This window comes from Piliocolobus tephrosceles, chromosome 16 (genome assembly GCF_002776525.5).
Source record: "Piliocolobus tephrosceles isolate RC106 chromosome 16, ASM277652v3, whole genome shotgun sequence".
NCBI classification, from domain to species: domain Eukaryota; kingdom Metazoa; phylum Chordata; class Mammalia; order Primates; family Cercopithecidae; genus Piliocolobus; species Piliocolobus tephrosceles.
In genome coordinates this window covers 28,279,572-28,302,071 of record NC_045449.1, presented here as the reverse complement: position 1 = coordinate 28,302,071, position 22,500 = coordinate 28,279,572, and the positions used below count along the sequence as shown (strand labels likewise).

Sequence of the window (22,500 nt, the reverse complement as noted above, 5' to 3'; positions counted from 1 at the left end):
TAAAGTTTGCAGCAGGGGCCAGGCCAGAGAACAGAGGTTTCTCTGCTTCTGCTTGGTGTTTTACCGTGTTTTGACCAGGTAGGCTGCAGCACTGACAACCCAGAAAACAAAGGCAGGAGAGGTGGTGTGCTGCTAGCACAGCCGGCTTGGAGCCCCACTGCCCGTCTTTGGATTCTGTGCTCAGCCGGCTTCTGTGTTTGTGAATCATTTCTGCTGGAGGACTGCATGCCACTGAGTGCCCTTTGAGTGGTGTGCATTGCACAGGCATCCTGGAGGGAGGCATAAAGAAATGGGAGTGGAGGGAGCAGCCCAGAGGAGAAACACAACCCTGTCATGCCCAAGTTTGGCTTCTCGGATTTGAAGGATGATAGGTATAGCAAAGGGAGGCTGGCTATCTCTTTTGCAGGACTGAAGGGCGATGAATCTGCTGTCAGCACGAGTGACTCAGGACACCTGGGTTTGTTCTGAGCATCTCCCCTGGCCTGTTGGAGGAAGATTTCTCAGCCCCCACTTCTCCCCCACCTTTCACCGGATGCCACCAGGGTTAATGATGAAAGCAAGTAGTTTGGAGTTAGCCTGGATGCCTTTCCCTGCTGGCTCTGCATGTGCTTACTGCATCTCTTAGGATAATTGCATAGTCTCAATGAGTGCTTACAACTCTTCACAAAAACTCCTTGTTGAGTTAGCCTTAAATCTCCCTGGCTCTGCGTTAGGGGTTGGTCTGATAAATCCTCCTCCTTGGCCTTTGGGACCCAGATTGGAGTAGAGGCCGCTGGAGCTGAAGCTGCCTAACTTCCCTGTCTTGTGTGGTCCCCATAGTCCAACTGTGATGCCACAGCTGCTGCTTAACTTCCTCTGCCCATAGCTCAGGGCTTGGCTCAGCAAGGGAGCAGCATGTTTCACAGCTGGGTGTGGGCACTGCCTGTCTCTGGGATGTGTTCCAAGCACAGCATCCGACTAAGCAGAGACCAAGGAGGGCATGGCCTGGTCAAGATGCATCCACAGCTCCAGAAGTTTAAGTGGGGTGCTGCCTGGGTTTTGAGGATGAGGAAAGGTATCCAACTACCCCACTGGTTCTCAATTGAGGGCAACTTTACCACCCAGGGGACATTTGATAATGTCTGGAAACAAGTTTTGTTGTCATAATGAAAGGTGCTACTGGCATCTAGTGGGTAGAGGCCAGGGGCCAGGGATGCTGCTAAACATCCTACATCCACAGAACAGCTCCCTACAACAAAGAATTAATGAGCCCAAAATGTCAATAGTTCAGAGACTGCAAAACACTGCTAGCCTCAGAACTGCCAAGGAAACAGGCACGTTGAGATAAACAGGACTTTGCATTGCTAGATCCTAATGGTACTGGCAGCTGTGTGGTATAAGTGAGCTTGGACTATGAGTGGGCCTTTCCTTTCCCTCTTCCCCCAGACCCCTAGCCCAGTGTGGAAAGTTACATATCAGAGGCCTAGCGAGGCAGGTGCTGTTGGTGCCTCACCTGTATCCCCTTGGCACTCACCATGGCAGTAGCTACCGATGGCATTCTACAACAAACAGTTGGGCCTCTCCACTTCTCTGCCCCAGGGCTTTTTCTCAGCCCACAAGCAGGACAGAGCAGAAGTGCCCTGGAGTTCCTGCCCCCAGGAATGGCCCTGAGTCATTGATGATGGGAGCTGGAGAATAGGTACAGCTCCCGTCCCTCAGGTGAGACAACTCTGCAGCATATCCACATTGTCGCCCAGAGACCCCAGTGGGACGGAGCCTCAATTGTCCACAATAGTCATGAGCTTATTAATGCACCCTGCCTTGCTTCCTGCCCTCCCCTTTCTCATTCCCCAGATCCTCTGCTGATGTTACTTGGGACCACCTCGCAGATAGACTACTTCATTCCTTGTCACTGAGTCTGCCTGTGGGACAGCCTAGCCCAAGACAAACAGCCATATCCGTGTGGCTGCAGGAACTAACATCGTCTGTACTAGGTTATGTATTTACTCATTTGCTTACATCATCCATTCATTCATCCATTTGGTGAGCCCACAACATTTACTGGGCATCAACTATGTACCAGAAATCGAGAATGTCATACTCATATAGAGAAGGAGAAGCTGAGACTCTGAGATAAACCTGCACTTCTTCAAAGTCCCCCAAAAAGCGAAGGACCAAAACTAGAATATAAAGTCAAATGCATCTTATGCCTATTCTTACTACTGGTTGTTTCTCAACAGGCCATGCTTGTAATTACCTGGAGAGTTTTAAGTAAATACAGATGTCTGAACCCCACTCCAGAATCAATGATTATCTCTAGGACTGGGGCCCTGGCCTCTGTGCTTTTTTAAAAGCTCACTGCCATCCGCCCCACACACATTGTCTGACTCAGGATGCAGCAAGTGAGAGGAATGGAGGCTCTTCTGTAACTGGGGCTGAAACTAAAGGCTGACCACCCTTCACCACCTGTCACAAGCCCCCTATCCCCTTGGGGAAGTTGGCATCCTGTGGGGCAGGCCAGCTCCCTGTTGTTGTCTTAACATCTTTGCTGAGTCATCTTGCCAAATTCCACCTAGGCAGGCTGTGCTGTGGTTTCACGGCTTGTTTTATGGTTGGGGTTTCCTGTCCTGCCATATGGTGAGTCCTTGTAAGGCATGGCGGTAATGGGGCCGCACACTGGCAGATGGGCGCTTCCTGACCCAGAAGCCCAATGGAGCTGAAACCCCCAACCTCACTCTCACCTCTACCTGCTCCCTGGAAGGGTCAGAGATTGAAGTATTTCAGGCTAAATATAGAGGCAGGCCATTAAGAAACAGCATCTCCTCCCCCCTCCCCAATCTCTCCGGGCTTTCCATGTGATGGTTTAATTGCTCCTGCAATCTGTTCTGTTTCTCCCTTGCAGTGCGGGAAAAGCAGCAGCCACAGCCCATGGTGAGAAGCTGCTTTCAGAGACGGGAACAGCTTTTAAGAGGAAGAAGGAAGCTTCAGGTCTCAGAACACAGTTGCAGGCAGGCTTTATTTTTAGAGGTCTCCGCAGAGATTCTGCCCCCTGTTCAGGGCTCGCTAGACACCAGGCCTGGCTTTGGAATTTGGAGTTTGGGGGGAGGCACCATTTTATTCAGATCGGTGTAGCAGGAAGGGCACTGGGCTTAAAGTCAGGCAAACTTGTGAGAAAGTCATTTAACCTTAAGGACAGGGAATGCCACTCACTTTGGCAACATGGGGATGAGGAGGAAGGGAGGGAGCATAGTAGATGGCACACAGTAAGCCCAGAGTGTGGGTCTGCCACCCTTGGCACAATATGGGTATTGACAAGAGTCTCGGGCTCATTAGTTGTGTGGCCTTGGTTTTCACATCTGTAAAATGGGGGTAATAATAGCAGCTGCTTCCAGGACTGGCTACATAGTTTGCAGGGCCCAGGACAGAATGAAAATATGAGGCCCCTAGTTGAAAAAGCATTAAAAATTTCCACACAGTGAGAGCAGAGCATTAAACCAGGCATGGGAGCACAGCCTTCTGAGCACAGGGCCCTATGCAACTGCATAGGTTTCACATCTTGTCTACTCACAGGAGTGTGGTGAGGAATTAACGAGACACTGCATGTCAAGTGCTTCTGACACTGGCAGCTTTTATTACTACTACTAATTAGGGATCAGATATACTGTTGGGAACAGTGTTACCCATTTTGCTATGGCGTATATTAGAGGGAGAAATAGATTGAGATGCAATTTCATGGTGTCTCCGATGGCAAGCTATAGTTAAGACTTTATAAGGTAACAATGGGGTGTAACCGAAGACTTTTGAGTACCTTCAAAGTTGTGTTTAAGAATTTGAATCAGGCCAGGCGTGATGGCTTACACCTGTAATCCCGACACTTTGGGAGGCTGAGGGGGATGGATTGCTTGAGCTTGGGAGTTCAAGACCAGACTGGGCTATGTGGTGAACCCCGTCTTTACAAAAAATAGAAAAGTTAGCCATGCATGGTAGTGCATGCCTGTAGTCCTAGCTACTTGGGAGGCTGAGGTGGAAAGATTGCTTAAGCCTGGGAGGTTCAGGCTGCAGTGAGCTGAGATTGCACCACTGTACTCCAGTCTAGACCACAAAGCAAGACCCTCTCTCTCTCTCTCAGAAAAAAAGAAGAATCCTAATCAGAACATTGTGTGGGTAATAGGGAATGGTGGTTATGGGGGGTTGCTGAAGAGAGGGCTCTGCCTGAATATGAGTATTGTGGGAAAGTAAATAAATAAATGGAGACACCAAAGAAATCCCTCCTGGGTGACTGAAGAGAGGTGCTATGTATAAACACAGGGAACCAGGAAAAGGGGAGTTGGGGTGGAGTGAGTTGCTTTTGGTGACATAGAGTGTGAGGTGTCAGTGGGATGGATATAAAACAGGACACTAGAAACAGGGGAGCACAGCCCACATTTGGGCTAGGACGAAGACGGGTGGGTGCACGAGGTCATGGAGACCTGTATGGAAACAACTGATGTACCAGAATAGATGAAATTATCAGTGCAAAACACATTTCCAGATTGCGGAAGCTAGGGATAAAATAGAGCCGGAAATCAACTATGTATAAAATTAGCAAGTGAAGCTGAGAGGCTTGAACTGATCTGAGAACAGAAGGAGTCAAAGAAGCAGCATTCCTGGAGAAGATCTTGACCCTCTATGATCCTTAATCTCTTCATCTGTAAAATGGGTACAGTGTCGTCCAACCCACAGTGTTGATGAAAGGGTAAAGTGAGAACATGTGTGTAAACTACTTCTCATACTATGTCAGGTGTATAGTTAGTGGACAACACAGGGTAATCCTCTTCTTGCTTTAATTCCTGATTCTTGGATCTTTTTAGTGAGTTACATTCTATGATGTTGCCAGTTTTTATGGCGGTTCAGATATGTTTGTTTTCATAATGAATGCGGTATTATATAAGTTACTTTACATACATTATCTCCTTTTAATCCTCATAGAATTCTGCATGGAATAGTGCTATTTCCATTTTATGGATGGGATGCTCAGAGACGTTAGGCAATTTACCCAAGGTCACACAGCTACAGAACGACATGGTAGAATTCCACCTCAGGCCTGCCTCCTTCCAAAGTCCATGCTATCCTCTTTATTGAGCAAAAGCAAAACAGGCAAGACAAATCACCCAAAAGAGCTCCCCTTCACAAAGGTTGGCTCCTCTCCTGTATACCTGCTAACAATACCATCTGCACAGGTACTCAGAGACCAGGGAACACCTTGTTCTATAGAATTGTTCATTGTGGGTAATTTGCTATCTTCATGTTACTAAAATACCTTGAACAGTGGCTTGGGTTCTTCCTCTCTATCCAGAGCCTGCATAGTGAGGGCCTTGGCAGGCTGGCATCTTTCCAGCATTGCAGAGGAGGAGGAGAGCACTGGCAAGTGGTCTGAGCTGGGAGGAGGGGAGCTGAGCTCTGTTCCTCCAACCCACTGCTCCCCTTGGGCTAGTCCCTTCCCTGGCATGAAAGGAAGGTGGCCTAAATGCTCTCACAGGATTCCCCAGATCTCCTGCTACTTCCCCAGGTGGTGGTCAAGGTGAGAAAATACTACAAGAAGCAGTAGAGTGCGGTTCATCAAGAGTGTACATGCTGGAGCCAATCTGCCTGGGAATGGATCCAGGCTCTGTCACTTCCAAGCTTTGTGACCTATGGTATGTTACTTGGCCTCTCTGTGTCTTGCTTTCCTCCTCTTTAAAATGGAAAGAAAAGAATAGTTGTTTCACAAGGAAGGGAGCTAGTACAGATAAGTGTTCTTCATTACTTTCACTGTTTATTGTTGTCGTTGTTGTATGGGAGGCCAGACCAACCTGAAAAGATGCCACTTCCTCATGAAGTCTGTTCTCATCTGTGACTCTTGGATTATACCCATCCTTTCATGCTTGGCCTTGTATTACAATTATTCAGGAGGCTGGCTTACCTTTTTGATAGGCTGGGAACCCTGTGAGTTGTGGCTTCCTGTTTATTCTCCATGCTTCTTACTATGTAATTAAAAAAAGAAAAAAATATCCACAGTGGAATATAAAGGGCAGGAACTTTAGAGTCAGCAGTATTCAATATAAATCCTAGCTCTGCCATTTATCAGCTGTTTGATCTGAGGCAAGTCACTTAACCCCTCTGAACCTTGATTTGCTCATCTATAAAGTGGTATATCAGCACTTTTCCCATGAGCTATTACATGGACATGTTTGGCACGTCATGGGCATTCAATAAGAGCCATCTCCCATCCTTTCCTCTTTCTCATTTTTCACCACCCCATAGAATGTTGGTCACTAAATACATTTTAAAAGGGGTATGGAAAGTGGGATTTGGAGGCTCTTGGAACTCCCTGTTCCCCGAATACTCACCCAGCCACCAGTGTAGGGATGAGGTCCGTGAGCACTTTGCCCTGTTAGCCAAGAATTAAACACTTCTCTCTTGGAAATCGTAAGCTGGAAGCAAAACTGAGGTCAAGAGAAGGACAGCAACTTTCCCCAAAGCCACAGCAGCAGGACAAGAAGCTCTATGTTCTGACTCCAGCCTCAGTTCTCTTTCCACCACCGCAGGCAGCTGCCTTCAATGGAATGAGGTCTCACTCTAAGCTATTATCAACAAACTTCCCCTTCAAATGAAAGAAGAAAGTTCTGGAAACAGTCTGAGCGATATGTGACCAGATGCGGTGTAGCAGCAGAGTGGGTGGTGGTTGGGAGATGCTGTCAAGAGGAACTGGGCTTCTAATGACACGAGGATGAAAGTGAAAGAAATCAACAACTTCACCTACTTCCTGGTTTTGCAGCATGGTATCACCTGTCCAGAAGGGAGGTTCTCACTCAGCCACCTTGTGGTGTGAAAGGGAGAATGAAGCTTTTGGTTATTTCCTCGTTTTACCGTGGTCCTTGACTCTGAGGGACTGGGAGTCTTTTGTAGCCAGGGAATATGTGAAACTATTGAATGTTCTTGCCAGGCCAATTTAGAGAGGTCTAATGTCTGATTCCACCATCAGTCACCAACTATCTAAACTTGAGCTGGTCTGAGCTCAGATTGTTCCTATGGGGTAGAGGGGTGAGGCCTGTTCTGCCAACCTTGTCAGGTTGCTGGATGTGTGATAGACTTATGGAGTCAGAAAGTCAAAGTTGGAGTTGGCTGTACAGGCATCTACTGAAAGTAACAAATTGGTTTCACCTAACACGTCCATGCCAGCCAATGGGTAGTGGTTTCCGGGGACAGATTCTGAAGCCTCACCTGGGCATAGCACAAAGAGTGTGGTGATCAATTAGTGATGGCTGCTATGAGCACAGCAATGGGGAGTTGGGTCCTGCATGCTCCACAATTTTCTTTTCTGAGTTCATCTCACAGCTTTATCTTACAAAGGAGACTGAAGCTCAAAGAAAACAAATGACTTCGTCAAAGTCATCCAGTGGCAGACGTGGTCTCAGTCCCAGATTTCCTAATGCCAAATTTAGCAATCTTTCTTTTAAGAAAGTTGTCTGCTGTAAAATACTTTACAAATATAAGAATGCCTTATCATCTTTCTGTTGGCCTTTGTTTTCCTGAAAGTCAGTCACCTCAGTCCTCCTGATTGGCTCCATGAACTGAAGACTCATGTTTATGAAAACCCTCAGAACTCCCCAATGACAAGACATGCTGAGTTTAATGGTCTCATTCAGACAACACTAAAATTATGACAATGATGGTGATATATATTATACATATTATTATACATTATATGGAACATACATAATATATAATATAACAATGGCATAACTTAAGCACCTGTTATGTGTGAAGTACAGTAGCAGGAGCTAGCCTGCTTTCTTCTCAATTCTGTCCAATGCATATTTCAGTCACTTCCCCTCTCTGAGCTTCAGTTTTCTCATCTGAATAATGAAAGCCCAAGAACAGATGCTTCCTTTTTGTGCTGACATTTTTCTCTCTGTGCTTCATATTATCAGCACCTACTCTGCGTCCAGAAATGGGGAGAGAGCATGGGACAGAAATGAAAATGTGAATTCTTGGTTCTGTTCTCCTAAGCCACTCACCCTATTCTTCAGGAGGCAAGACAATGGGACCCAATGCACCCAGAAAACAGTGGTGCAACATAGAGAGCAGTGTACTAGAAATGAGATGGGGAGGCTGCGAGACGGGAAGGGGGCTGGTAGAAGTGTAGTTGGGAGCAGAGTCTGGGCACCAGTCCAGGCTGGAAGCCTGACTCCTGCAGTTGTGAGCTGTGCAAACTTGGGGCAAGTGGGTGCTGTACACCTCTCTAGATCTCAGTGTTCTTATCCTTAAAACTGAGCTCCTCTTACATATGTTTCCGGGAACCTGGGAGGTGGAGAGACCACAAGATGTGCACACAGTCCGTGAACAAAATAGCTGACACCCCAAGTAGAGATGTGGCAAGTGAAGTGAAAAGAAGTTAGAAAGGGAGGGGGATGCAGAATCTGTAGTTGTTGAGGAAGGCTTCCTGTAGGAAGTAGCTTAAGGTCAGCTCAAGAAATATATTAGTTTGGGTTGGGAGACATGACACTAGTCATTTTTCACTAAAAATGGTTTTCTCCTCTTTGGCCCCCATCTGTGCCTCTTTGGAATGGAGCATGAATATTAAGCACATTTTTCATACACTTCGAAGAAAACTAGACAGTGCAGGCAGTGGCCGGGTGAATCTCTTACATATTTAAACAGCATCCTGTTGATTTGAGGTGGAGTCAGCTGAGCCTTGGTTTTTCTGTCTCAGTAGCCCCCAGTACAAGCTGACATGAGCACTTTATTCCTGTGAGCACTTTATTCCTGACCCGAAATGATAACGGAAGAGACACCCCACATTCTACACACCATGCCAAATGTTGTGCTGTTTACAAGGCATTAGAATAGCTTCAGAATTCGCTGTGGCTCTGGGATGAAGAACGGACTGAGCCAGCTTTTTCTCTCCCTGGAACATCTACCTACCCATCCATCCTGCTATTGGGCCATTCATCCTTGGGTATTTGAGCATCTACTATGTACCAGGCACTATATTCTTTCAAGACTCCATTCAGATGTCACCTCCCCCAGGAGGCCTTTGTTGATACTCACCCCTGCCTCAGCTGGGCTCAAAGCTCCTCCTCCATGTTCCAAAGAACCCTATGTCTATTACTTATCTTCCCAAGTTTTATCTCTATGCCTCCTTCCTCATTTGACTGTGGGCTCCTTGGTCTCTTTCACTAGCAAATGGTAGAGTCTCAGATGGTGTTTGCAGGCCCACAGAACTGGACTTGTTCATGGGCTTGCATTCTGAAGTGGGAATAGGCATTGAACACATGGTGGCAAGTGTGCTGAGTGTTAGAAGAAGGAACTGGAGTGGAGTCCTGAGAGTGAAAGGCCAGCCTCTTCTGGAACCAAGGAATTCCTACCTGATGATGTGAGTTTTAAACTGATATTGAAAGATTTGTAGCTGTTAGGTAGCTTCCTGAGTTGACTTCTCCCTAGCTGGTTCTTACTTCTTCCCAGGGCTACAGTTTGGAGAGTGGAGATGGAGGTTGGAAAGCAACTGTGGAGAGAAATGTTGGGTTCTGAGCTTCCATGACACCGTCCTGCCTGAAGGGGCAGCCAGGGCTATCTGACTCCCTTTGGTTGACTTGTTTCCTCCCTCCCAAATATGTCCTTTATGCTACCCAGAAAGGCAAGCAGGTGGGCTTTTTGAAATTCTTTCTTGGTCTGAGCAATCATCACCTGAGAAGGCAATTATGCAAATCACCCCGAGATCTTCCCAGAACAGCAAGCGTGCTCTGGAGAGAAAATCCAAACAGTAAATACCACTTTGGCTGCCCCTGTGAGGACAATGTAGGCACCTTGTTTGAGGAGCACCCATTACTATGCAGCTCAGCTTCAGCCAGGTGGAGTTGGAGGGCAGAATTTCCCATGATACTCTGTCAGTTCCCGGGGACATAAGCTCAGGATGAGCTCTCTGCTCCATTCTAGCCTCCACCACTGACTGTGATGGACCTGTTCAGGATCCACCAGTTAAGGGCCTATCTTCTGCCCCCATCATCCCTGCTGGGTCCTGCAAAATGCTGAGGCTTTGTCCTACATGAGCAGCATAACTGTGTCCTGAAGCAGTGACCCTGCCCCTGCCAATAGCTGCACATTCCTCTTATGCACTTGGTTCATGGGCTTGGGTGTCTCTTTAAAGATACTTTTTCTAGCTTTCATCAAAGCTGGTCAAATTCTTTTGGTTCTTCCATTCTCAGTTTCCACATAGAGTTTCCTTCCTTTCCCTTCCCTGTTCCTTTCTCTTACTAGAGTTACCACCTTGGCCTGGGCATTGATCACCTTATGCCTAGCTGGCTGACCCACAGGTCTCGGCCCTAATTTAGATCTCCTCCACTTCCACATACTTAGGGTTGCCTGCATTATTTATCTCATTCAGGTATTCAACAAATATTTATTTGTTGGGTCTCTACTCACGTCCTAGTGATAGCATGGAGATTAGAGCAGCACCGATCTGACTCTTGCAGAGGCTTATATTCTGAGGTAGGGGCAGGCATTGAACGCCTGGCTGCAAGTGTGCTGAGTGTTAGAAGGTAGAACTGCTGTGGAGCCCTGGCAGTGATGGGGTGAGTTTTAAGCTGATATTGAAGGAATCGTAGGACTTAAGTAGGTGAAGCATGCTCAAGGAAGAGGACAAATGCCTGAAGCAGGAGACAATGGTACATTCTAGAAACTTAAAGTCCAGTGTGGCCAGAATATAAATTGGGAGGAAAAGTGGTTCATGCTGAGGCCAGAGATCAGCAAGGTCCTGACTACTGAAGGCTCTAAAACCGTGGTTAAGGAGTTTAGGTTATATCTTGAGAGCAACAGGAAACTTTTGAAGAGTTTTAACAGAGCTCACAGTTCTCCATGGGTGTAATGGTCCAGGATCAATCTCCAGTCAAACATTTAGGCATGGAACTCATTCATCTATGTACATACATTAGTCATGACTCTTTCCATTTCTGGCAATGAAAACTCAACTCAAAGTGGCTTGAGAGAAAGGACATGTGTTGGTGCAAGGATTGAAGCATACAGGCAGATCTAGATTTAGGGGCTCAAATGTCCCTCTCCATCTTTTGGGTCTGGTATCCTCTGTGTTGGCTCCATTCTCAGGCTCTGTTCATGAGAAGGCAGAGGTAGCTGCTGGCAGCTGCGGGCTAACACTTCACTGCAGCAGTTTCCACAGCAGAAAGAGAGTGACGCTTGCCTAATAGTTTCATTAAGAGCCTTGGCATTGACTGAATTTATCCCACTTGTGTCAGATGGTCATTCCTAAACCAACAACTGGAGCTAGGGTGAACTATGCTGATGGATCAGGCTGGATCACACACCCATCCCTGGATCTGGGCAGTGTGATTAGCATAGGCAAAGCCCATTGACCAAGAGTAGAAGAGCAGTGGGTGATGAAAAGGAGACTCTTTGGGCTCTATCACTGGAAAGTTGAGGAATGAGTGCTGGAACACCATATGCAAGAACAGCAGGCATGATGGTTAATATTGTATCTATGAAGTAACTAACTTGCTTTTGACTGGATTGAAGGATGCAAAGTATTGTTCCTGGGTATGTCTGTGAAGGTGTTGCTAAAGGAGATTAACATTTGAGTCAGTGAACTGGGAGAGGCAGACTCACCTTCAATCTGGGTGGGCACTGTCTAGTCAGCTGCCAGCGTGGCTAGAATAAGGCAGGAAGAAGCTGGAAGGACTTGCCTTGCTGAGTCTTCCAGCCTTTATCTTTCTCCCATGCTGGATGCTTCCTGCCCTTGAACATCAGACTCCAAGTTCTTCAGCTTTTGGATTCTTGGACTTACACCAGTGGTTAGCCAGGGGCTCTCAGGCCTTTGGCCACAGATTGAAGGCTGTACTGTGGGCTTCCCTACTTTTGAGATTTTGGGACTCAGACTGACTTCCTTGCTCCTCAGCTTGCAGATAGCCTATTGTGGGACTTCACCTTGTGACTATCTGAGTCAATACCCCTTAATAAACTCTCCATCATACATACATCTATCTTATTAGTTCTGTACCTCTAGAGAACCCTGATTAATACAGTAAATTGGTACCAGGAGTAGGGTGCTGCTGTAAAGATACCCAAAAATGTGGAGGCAACTTTGGAACTAACAGGCAGAGGTTGAAACAGTTTGGAAGGCTCTAAAGAAGACAGGAAAATGTGGGAAAGTTTGGAGCTTCCTAGAGACTTGGAGGGCTCAGAAGACATGAAAATGTGGGAAAGTTTGGAACTTCCTAAAGTCTTGTTAAATGGCTTTGACCAAAATGCTGATAGTGATATGGACAACAAAGTCCAGGCTGAGGTGGTCTCAGATGGAGATGAGGAACTTAGAAATAGAGCCAAGGTGACTCTTGTTATGCTTTTGCAAAGAGACTGGTGGCATTTTGTCCCTGCCCTACAGATCTGTGGAACTTTTAACTTGAGAGAGATGATTTAAGGTATCTGGCAGAAGAAACTTCTAAGTGGCAAAGCATTGGAAAGGTGACAGAGTATAAAAGTTTGGAAAATTTGCAGCCTGACCATGTAGTAGAAAAGAAAAACCCATCTTCTGGGGAGAAATTCAAGCCAGCTGCAGAAATTTGCATAAGTAATGAGGAGCCAAATGTTAATCACCAAGACAATAGGGAAAATGTCTCCAGGGTGTATCAGCGACTTTTGTGGCAGCCCCTCCCATCACAGGCCAGGAGGCCTAGGAGGAATAATGCTTTCATGGACTGGGTCCAAGACCCCCTCTTCAGTGTGCAGCCTCTGGACATGGTGCCCTGCATACCAGCTGTTTCAGCTCCAGCCATGGTTAAAAGGGGCCAAGATACAGCTCAGGCCATTGCTTCAGAGGGTACAAGCCCCAAGCCTTGACAGCTTCCATGTGGTGTTGGTCCTGTGGTTACAAAGAAGACAAGAATTGAGATTTGGGAACCTCCTCCTAGATGTATGGAAATGCCTGAATGTCCAGGCAGAGGTGTGCTGCAGGGACAGAGTCCTCATGGAGAACCTCCTCTCAGGCAGTGCAGAAGGGAAGTGTGGGTTTAAACCCCCCACACAGAGTTCCCAATGGGGCACTGCCTAGTGGAGCTGTGAGAAGAGAACCACCATCCTCCAGACCCCAGACCCCTCCAGACTGGTAGATTCACTTACAGCTTGCACTGTGCACCTGGAAAAGCCGCAGACACTCAATGCCAGCCATTAAAGCAGCCAGGAGGAGAGCTGTACCTGCAGAGCCACAGTTGAGGGGCTGCCCAAGGCTGTGGGAGCCCACTTCTTGCAACAGCATAACCTGGATGTGAGACATGGAGTCGAAGGAGATCATTTTGGAACTTTAAGGTTTAATGACTACCCTATTAGATTTTGGACTTGCATGGGGCCTATAACGCCTTTGTTTAGGCCAATTTCTCCCTTTTGGAATGAGTGTATTTACCCAATTCCTTCACCCCTATTGTATGTACGAAGTAACTAACTTGCTTTTGATTTTACAGGCTCATAGGTGGAAGGAACTTGCCTTGTCTTAAATGAGACTTTGGATTGTGACTTCTGAGTTAATGCTGAAAGGAGTTAAGACTTTGGGGGACTGTTGGGAAGGCATGATTGGTTTTGAAATGGGAGGACATGAGATTTGGGAGGGTCCAGGTGTGAAATAATATGTTTGGGTGTGTCCCCACCCAAATCTCATCTTGAATTGTAGCTCCCATAATCCCCATGTGTCATGGGAGAGACCTGGTGGGAGTTAATTGAATCATGGGGGTGGATTTTCCCATGCTATTCTCATGACAGAGAATAAGTTTCACGAGATCTGATGGTTTTATAAGGGGGTAGTTCCCCTGCACACATTCTCTTGCCTACTGCCATGTATGATATGCCATTGTTATTCCTTTGCCTTCTATCACGATCGTGAGACCTCCCCAGCCATGTGGAACTGTGAGTGCATTAAACTTCTTATCTTTATAAATTACCCAGTCTCAGATACGTCCTTATAACAGTGTGAGAACAGACTAATACAGCAAGTGTCTACTACATAAATCCTCAAGAGACCTTCAACTCCAGTCAGGCTAGATTCCATATTCTGTGGACCCCAAGGACATGTTGCTTCTCTTCTCTTCTAAGCCTTTGTGCTTGAGGTTGCCTGGAAAGAAATGCACCTGGATTAGACAAGATAGTTTTAGCATCTGGGTCAGAGTTGAATTCAGAGCTTTGGGTATGTAGGGACAGGTGGATATATGAGTAGGGGCATGGTAGAGGTTGTGTGAGAATTCCCTCCTGGAGGTCATTACCAACCCCAAACGAGCTTTTCCAGATGCTCATCCTTCATCTCTGGGATTAGCAGAGGGAAAGTACAATAAATCCCCATTATTCCAATTGTCAGAGCTGGGTGAGCAGTCAGGGCAGCAGCTGCCAGGCCCATGGCCAGGTGGCCACAGAGCAGCTATCCTCTGCCTCTCTACAGAAGCCTCGCTACTTGCAGAGGTAGACAATTGTCCCAGCTCTCAGGAGCTGTAGGCTGAGTGAGGCATATGCCATCAGGACCAAAAGGAGCAGGCTCGTTTAGCTGGGCACTAGGTCAAGATCTGCCATGATGTCAGTTCTTGAGAACCTTAGATGGTGTTTGGGAGGCCCACAGAACTGGACTTGTTCATGGACTTGCATTCTGGGGTGGGGGCAGGCATTGAACACATGGCTGCAAGTGTGCTGAGTGGTAGAAGGAGAAACTGCTGTGGGGTTCTGACAGTGGGGACCAGCCTCCTCTGGGGCTGAGAAATGACTCCCTGGTGATGTGAGTTTTAAGCTGATATTGAAGGATTAGTAAGAGGTAGGTAGGCTACTGATGTGGCTTTTCCCCAGCTGGTTCTTACTCCTTCCCAGAGGTGCAGTTTGGAAAGGGGAGATGGAGGTTGGAAAGTGGATGTGGAGAGAAACGTTGGGCTCAGAGCTTCCGGGACACCCTCCTGCCCGAAGGGGCAGCCAGGGCTACCCGATTCCCTTTGGTTGAGTTTTCCACTCCCTCGCAAATATGAAAGAACTTACACTTGTGTCACAACCCTAGCCTGGCCTTGCTTCAGCCTTTCTCAGGTCAATTCCTGAGATACAACCCACTTCAGATTGAACCCTCATTCTCTGAATGGTGGAAGCTGTTCTTCAAGAACGCTTTCCCAACGCTTCCTCTCCTATTGCCTCTCCTGCTTGGATAACTGCCCAAACATTCCTTCAACACTAAGACTTTCCTTTATTCAGTGATTCATTTTTTTTAAATTAATTAGCTATTTCTTGACGCCCTACTATGTGTCAGGCACTCGACCTCTGACTTGTCTCTACCTTGTTTCATGAGTCCATCACTCATTATATTATATTGATTATAATAGTCTAATGACGGGCCCTCAGCTTGTCTATCAGTCAATGGCCACTCAGGAGATAGGAACTATCCCAGGCATTTGAACGGAGAGAACGTAATACAAAAAATTTTAACTAGGTGTAAATTCATTAACCAGGTATCTGAACAAGTAAAAGAGGACACTAAGGTGTTACAGAGATAGTAGCTACTACAGAAAGCATCCACTGTCCCTTGGGCTGGAGGAAAAAAGGTTGGGATTATTAAAATGCAGGAAGTTGGAGGAGGGGCCCTGTTGGGCTGGAGCTCAGACCTCTGAGAGGGAGATGCTGATCGGCTAGTACTGGTGTCTCTGAGCTCAACATAGGAGGGGTCCCGTGGGGCTGGCTTCAGACCACTGAGAAGAGGGTGCCTCCCAGCTGGTGCTGGTATTTTGGTGGTGGGTGGTGGAATGCATACCACTGGTTCTGCAAGTGTTGGAAAAAACCATACTGAGTTCAGCTGCTGCTTTAGGAAGGAACTACCTCTGCCAAGATGAAGCAGCACCACTGGGGTGAAGCTTCTAGGAACAAAAGCAGGCAGAAAGCCACCAGGAAGCGAGCTGGAAGTCCTTTTTCTCTCCAGCCTTGCAACCTTCCCCTAGTGCCCCCATTAGCAGAACCTAACGTTAACCCAGCTGGCAAGAAAATAGGATTGGCAGCACCAGCAGGCCAAAGCTGCACAGAGAAGGGTTGGTTTAAAATGGAAAGACAGTAACTTAATGATGAACACATATAGGACAGGTGACCCTTCATTTACCATACTTCCTTGGTGCCCAGAACAGTGATGGCTAGAGTGTGTTATTGGAAATACCTTGGATTTGGAGTAAATGGACCCATTTCTACCGCTTAATTTCAGTGTGACTTATTGGTCAAGTCATCAATATCTCTGAGCCTTCATTTTCTCATCTGTAAAATGGCAAAAATAACCCCTGACCTACATACCTACCAATCTACCTATCTTTGATGCAAGCAAGAAATCAGTGTAATGAAGCAAGTATGAGAACTTTACACCTTGTATCCTGCCTCTCAAATGCAACACAATGAATCAGTACTCAATATAATACTCTTCCCCATGGAAGAAAATGTCAGTCTATTTAGGGTTTTGAACATCCTCTTAAAGAACATATCCCCTTGGAGACTTCAAGGTTCTTCTTATAAGCAAGAAAGGCACAAACCAGGCTGCGTGTCAGGGAAACTTTCCCAACAATGTGAACATTGTATGAAAGAAAGCAAGCCATTTCTTCTCAGAAATGAGGTTCTATTGCATAAGACATCTCAAACAGACTCAGACAAAACACTCGCAGCTTCGTGGCAGAGCTGGGGGTGAAGTTAGAGGGAATCAGGCGGCCCTTGTCCTTGGGGATGAACAGTCAGCACTGGTGAAGCTCTTTCCCACGTCTAATTTTGAGGCACATTTTACAGCTCCAGTGGCACTGTGTGGGTGTTGGAGACATTGCCTCTTCTCATCTTAATGATGTTTTGCTTTAACAGAGACGTTTTGCTTCTTGGAGCTCTGCTTGCTTCTTCAAGGTAATAAGCCTCCCGGGATGCCCTGGGTGGGATTGGGAGCTTGCTCCCAGCTTTAGGCACATTGGCTGCCATGGAGCAGTGAGCAAAAACGGGGAGGGTCCCAAATCTACAGGATCATGTGTGGCCCAGTTTGATTGCTCCCACACATACTAATGGGTGACTGGGCCACAGATACCACACTTCTGAGGACTTTCAACATTCCGCTGCACACAACACACTCCTCCCCATCTCAGGGCCAGGGCACAGTTTTGCCTGGCCTTGTATTGACCGCTGCTGCATCCACCTCCACAGACGCTGGGTAGGCAACAGTGTCAGATAACCTGGGATTCCAACCTGTCTCATTCTTGGTTGTTAACTTTGGACAGTTTTTTAAACTTCTGTCCCTTTGTTTCCCCAAAAGAAGAAATGGATGTCGGCAGGCTTAGTTCAGGTTCCCTTCTCTAATTCGCTCCTATGGTCCTGCCTAAATACTCATCAAAGCAATGTGCTCCAAAACTCATCCCTACCCTATGTGGCCCCATTGCCCAGCAAATTAAATTTAAATTCCAAAGTCTCACATTCAGAGCTCTCTATCATCTTAATCTATAGTTTCTATTCTTGCTCCTTCCTCTTAATATACTTATTTACCCCAACCAACGTGGGCTAGTTTGTAATCCCCAGCATTGAACGACACATTCTCCCATCCAAGCCACCACCCACAATACTCCCCTCATTCAGGAAGCTGGCCTCTTCCTTGTTCAATCCTGCTTGTTGAAATTTCCCCAGATCTTACCAACCTGAAAGCACTTCATCCTTCTTTGAGATGTTTTATTTTTTAACAGGGTTTATACACTACATTGATTTGTATGATTTTTTTTTTTAACTACAGCTGAAGGAGAGCAAGCAACCGAGTAGATACAATAGACCAGCATTTGAATCTGGTCTATTATGATATGTATATTCAGTACTTTACTGAAAAGATTATAGATAATGTATATAAAATTATGATCACAGTATATAATAAAGGGTAGTGATTATTATCACACAGTATTAGGTACCTATTACACACTCAATGAAAATCTATTGGATTGATTTGAGTACCTGACATAGGGTTTGAAGCAATAATATTGGATGTAAAAGTTATAAATTGGTATTTTTAAGAATTGGATTTGTTTCAGATTTTAAAGCAACATGTACTCATTGTAGAAAATGTATAACATGTGTGCATGTGTATATAAAAAGGTAGGAGAAATGTCGCTCATAATCTCACAACTCAGTGGTAATTACTCTTAACACATTATGTGTTTTTTTCCATTTTAAATGCATTGTATGTAGATGATCTCATACAAATATATAGTTTTGTTTCTAATGTTTGTATATGTCATAAATAAAGGTTAGAAACCTACTGTTTAAACTATTATAAAATAATATATGATAGTCATTTTAAATACAAAAAATATTAAAGCATTTAATTAAAATACTCAAATCTAGCCTACTATACATATTTGGGGGTATTTTCTTCCAACCTTTTATAATTGCATTTTTGCTTATTTCAGGAATCATGATTAGAGTAAAAGCATTTTCCTATGCTATAAAACAATTTTCTGACATCGTTTTTGATGGTTACATAATATTTTACCCTACATCATTTGTTTAATCCTACCTTTATTTCTACATAGTTAGGATGTTTTTTACTTTTTTCCCATTATCAATACGTCTTCATCTGAATTTTAAATGTTTTCCTTAGGATAGGGAGTGCAATTTTATCAACAATTTTTTAAAAACCCGAATCGTAATGACTTAGAGTAAGTATGTTATCTCACATGACTAAAAGTGCAAATGAGGCTGTATTTGGACGAGTTAGTTCAGTGACTTGATGATATCATCAAGGACCCAGGCATCTTCCATCATTTTGCTCCTGTTTTCTTTAGTGCATGATGTGAATAGACATCATAACAAATGATTTACATATATTAGCTTCTTTCATCTTCACAGCATCCCTAAGAAGTGGGATCCTATTATTATTCTCATGGTAAGAATAAGGAAACAAGCTCAGCAAAGTACCTTGCCTAGGATCCCATGGCACAACATGTAAGAGATGGACCTGCTGAGGTTCCAGACATCATATCCTCACTCCATCACCCAGAAGGAGGGAAGGATCTAACTCTTCCTCTGTCTCTTCCCCACCTTTTTGATTCGATAAATTTCTGAGCTACGCAAAATTTGGAAGCATATTAGAATGAGCATCTGTATTCCCTTCTCTTCACTCATTGCTCACCATTTGCTGTGTTTGCTTCCTCTCCTCTCTCTCATTCTCTCTCTCTCCCAGTTGAAAGTGATTTGAAGGTATCATGGGGTCTATGTCTCTTTTTCAAAACTTTTAAAATTGAAATATGATATACTTGCACAAAGTGCATTTATTATATGTATGCAGTTTACTAGAATTCCACAAATTGATGACACCTGTGTAACCAGTGCTCCCCTCCTCTGAAATGTATAAAGGGTGATATTGAAAAGAAAAAAGTTCTTTTGGTAAGAAAGAAAAGAGGAAGAGGCCAGGCAGGGTGGCTCACACCTGTAATCCCAACAATTTAGGAGGCTAAGACAAGTGGATAACTGAAGGTCAGGTGTTCAAGACCAGCCTGGCCAACATGGTGAAACCTCGTCTCTACTCAAAAACACAGATATATACAAAAATTAGCCAGGCATGGTGGCACATGCCTGTTGTCCCAGCTACTCGGGAGGCTGAGGCAGGAGAATCCCTTGAACCCAGAAGGTGGAGGTTGCAGTGAGCCAAGATGGCGCCACTGCACTCCAGCCTGGGTGACAGAGTGAGACTCTATCTAAAAAAAAAAAAAAAAAGAAAAGAAAAAAGAGGGAAGAATAGGTGTAGCATATTGGCACCCACAGCATCTGCTGCTGCATCATCTCAGTGACTGTACTTTCTTTCTTAAGCTGAAAACGGAAATTGGCCACAGAGCATAAAGGAATGAGGACCATGGTAATACAGCACAGGAAGGCACAGTTTCCAGGTCACCATAGACTTTGGAGTCAGTCCTGGATTGAAATCTCAGTTCTACCTTTTATATACTTTATGATCTTAAGCAAGATATTTATCCTCACAGAGCCTCATTTTCTTCATCTGTACAATGGAAATAATAACAGGGCCTACCGCCCAGGGCCACTGTGAAGGTGGAAGGAGTTAGTATTTGTAAATCATTTACTATGTTACCCAGTTTATAGTGTGCACTCTAGAAACAATACCTGTTGTTATTATTATTACTAATCATAATAATCTTGCCAAATATATGTTATTACTATTCTTGTTTACAATGGAGAAAATGGATGGCCTGAGAGATAAAGAGATTAATTGAGTAGTAAGTAACAGAGCCAGGATTCACAATCAGGTTTTTCTGGCTCTACACTTGTTACCTCCCAATGAATAGATCAGGCCTGGACAAATGGGGACCTAAATCATACCTCTGAAGATCAATTTGTTAACTGACAGTTTTATAATAAGAGATGTAATTGCTAAGCAGTCATTGAGCTGGTGCCAGCAGGCCAGCACTTGCTTCTTCCCAAAAAGAAAGTGCAAACGGCAACAGGAATGGTGCTAAAATGGCTGGCGCTGCCTTTAGGACCACCCAGCACCCCAACCCTTGCAGATTCTCCAGACAGCACTGGACCCAGATGAGGGGACCCAGGGTCTCATCAGGACTTTTCTTCTGACCTTTCAGGTAACTGTCATTGGTCCCTTCCTCTCTGCGAACTTCGGCCTCCACATGGCCAAGGCAGTGGGCATGGGGAGTTCTGGTGGAGGTGATGTCTGTGGACCAGGCTTGCTTCAGCAAGCTGGGACTCCAGGTCCCCACTCATTGCTGCCTCATCTCCCAACCCCACCTTCCCTTCAGTATTCAGAAGGGGGATTCGTCGTTTGCGTTTTTTATAACTCACTTCTCTATTGCTTTATTACTTTTCCAGTGACAGGCAGCAGAATAGACTTTGTCTCGATATTGGCTGAGGGAACGTGGTCTGCATTTATTACAAAATCTGATTTCATTTTGGTTTTACTTCTTTTTGTGTATCGGGGAGGAGGCCTGATCCTCCTGTAGGTCAGCTCCAGCTGGAGGAGTGGGCCAAATTACCCGGCAGCCTCTGGGTCCGCACTGAGAGTGGGCAGGCCCTCCCTGGTAATCAACTCTAGAGTGCTTGGGCTGAGAGGGAAATTGAAGTCACCAGGAAGGCTACGCAGCAAGAGTGCCTGATTGGAGACAATGGCCCTGAAAGGTCTTCCTAATACACCCTCTGAGGTAGCTGCTTCTGACTATGGTTCACCCTCTTAGAGCCCTCTGCCTCTGGCAGCCTCAGTACTGTTCTTCTCCAAGACCCAGGCCTTGCGGGAGGCACAGTCAGACTTAGCTTGAGTCTTGACTCAGCCACTCACCTAGGATCAGGATCTGGGGTTGGCCACACTAGAATTCAAAAGTGGACACTCTGATTTTGAGGCACATCTCTAGGCTCTCGGAGTTTTCATTTCTCACTGGGAATTGTAGACAGTAACTTCTGTCTTGGAGAATAATAAAACAGTAATTAATCCTCACTAAGCCTTTGCTAGGTGCCAGGCACTGTGCTAAGCGCTTTCTATGACTATCTCTTCCATTTTGTACAACCATTTGATAAGCTTGGTACCAAACATGACCCCACATTTATAGATGAGGAAACAGAGGATCATATGTGCCAAGAACTTTGCATATCTGTCCAATTAGGCTGGCAAGCAGGCCTATGGAATTTGAGGGAGGACATGATGCATGGTTTGTAAAAAATGGACCTAATGTGTATTTTTAAATAATCCTCATTAATTCTTTTGATTCCTTGGAATAAAATAAGAAATCATAGACATCCAAGGCAGCATAGAAAGGGTGTGTGGTACCTTTAATTTTTCTAAAAATAAAACATAAATTTACAAAAGCACAGTGACTTATTGTGGAAGAATCTATTGAGTATCTTCTGTGTCCAGCATGGTGCCAGGCTATGCAGATTTGAGTTGGACAAGCCATGGTCAGGCCTGGGTAAACTGCTAGTGTATGGCTAGCAAACAGCTAGGGGGCAGTGTGACATCTGCACTGAGCAGGGTCCACAGAGAAGTGACCAGTCCTCTCTCATGCCCTGCCACGAGAGATTTTCCCAAAAGACATAGCACAATCAGTTTGTGTCCACAAAGGATTCCTATCATGCTGAAGAAAACTCCCACAAGTCAAGTTAGTGAAACTTTGACCCACCACTTGTTTTTGCCTGACATTTACATTTTTAAACAGATGAAAAAAATCAAAAGAAGAAGAATGTTTTGTGCCACATGAACATTATATGAAACTCAAATGTAGATGTCCATTTATAAAGACATGCCAGAACACAGCCCCACTCATTTGTTTACAAATCGTCTGTGGCTGCTTTCATGGTCCAATGAAAGAGTAAGTAGTTGTAATAAAGACCCTTTGGCCTGTGTACCTAAAAGATCTACTTTCTGGCCCTTCACAAAAGAAGTTTGACAACTTCTGCTGTAAGTTATTGTCTTATTCTTCACCCTCTTTTACCTTGGTGCTTTTATCTTCATGCAGTGTCCACTGTCTCCCTTCCTTGCTTTGT

At 45.3% G+C, this 22,500-nt stretch overlaps 1 protein-coding gene and 1 long non-coding RNA gene across 3 annotated transcripts in view; one reads left to right on the top strand and one right to left on the bottom strand.

Moving 5' to 3' along the window:
• The window catches only part of LOC111526880, a 50,071-nt gene extending 43,419 nt beyond the window's left edge, over positions 1 to 6,652 (bottom strand). The window contains exons 1-2 of the long non-coding RNA XR_002726515.2: positions 6,348 to 6,652; positions 5,921 to 5,981 (exon numbers count right to left, since the gene is read on the bottom strand). This is a non-coding gene — a long non-coding RNA (uncharacterized LOC111526880). The remainder of the gene's footprint in view (positions 1 to 5,920; positions 5,982 to 6,347) is intronic.
• The window catches only part of ASIC2 (acid sensing ion channel subunit 2), a 790,972-nt gene that overhangs the window by 171,254 nt on the left and 597,218 nt on the right, over positions 1 to 22,500 (top strand). The window lies entirely within an intron of this gene.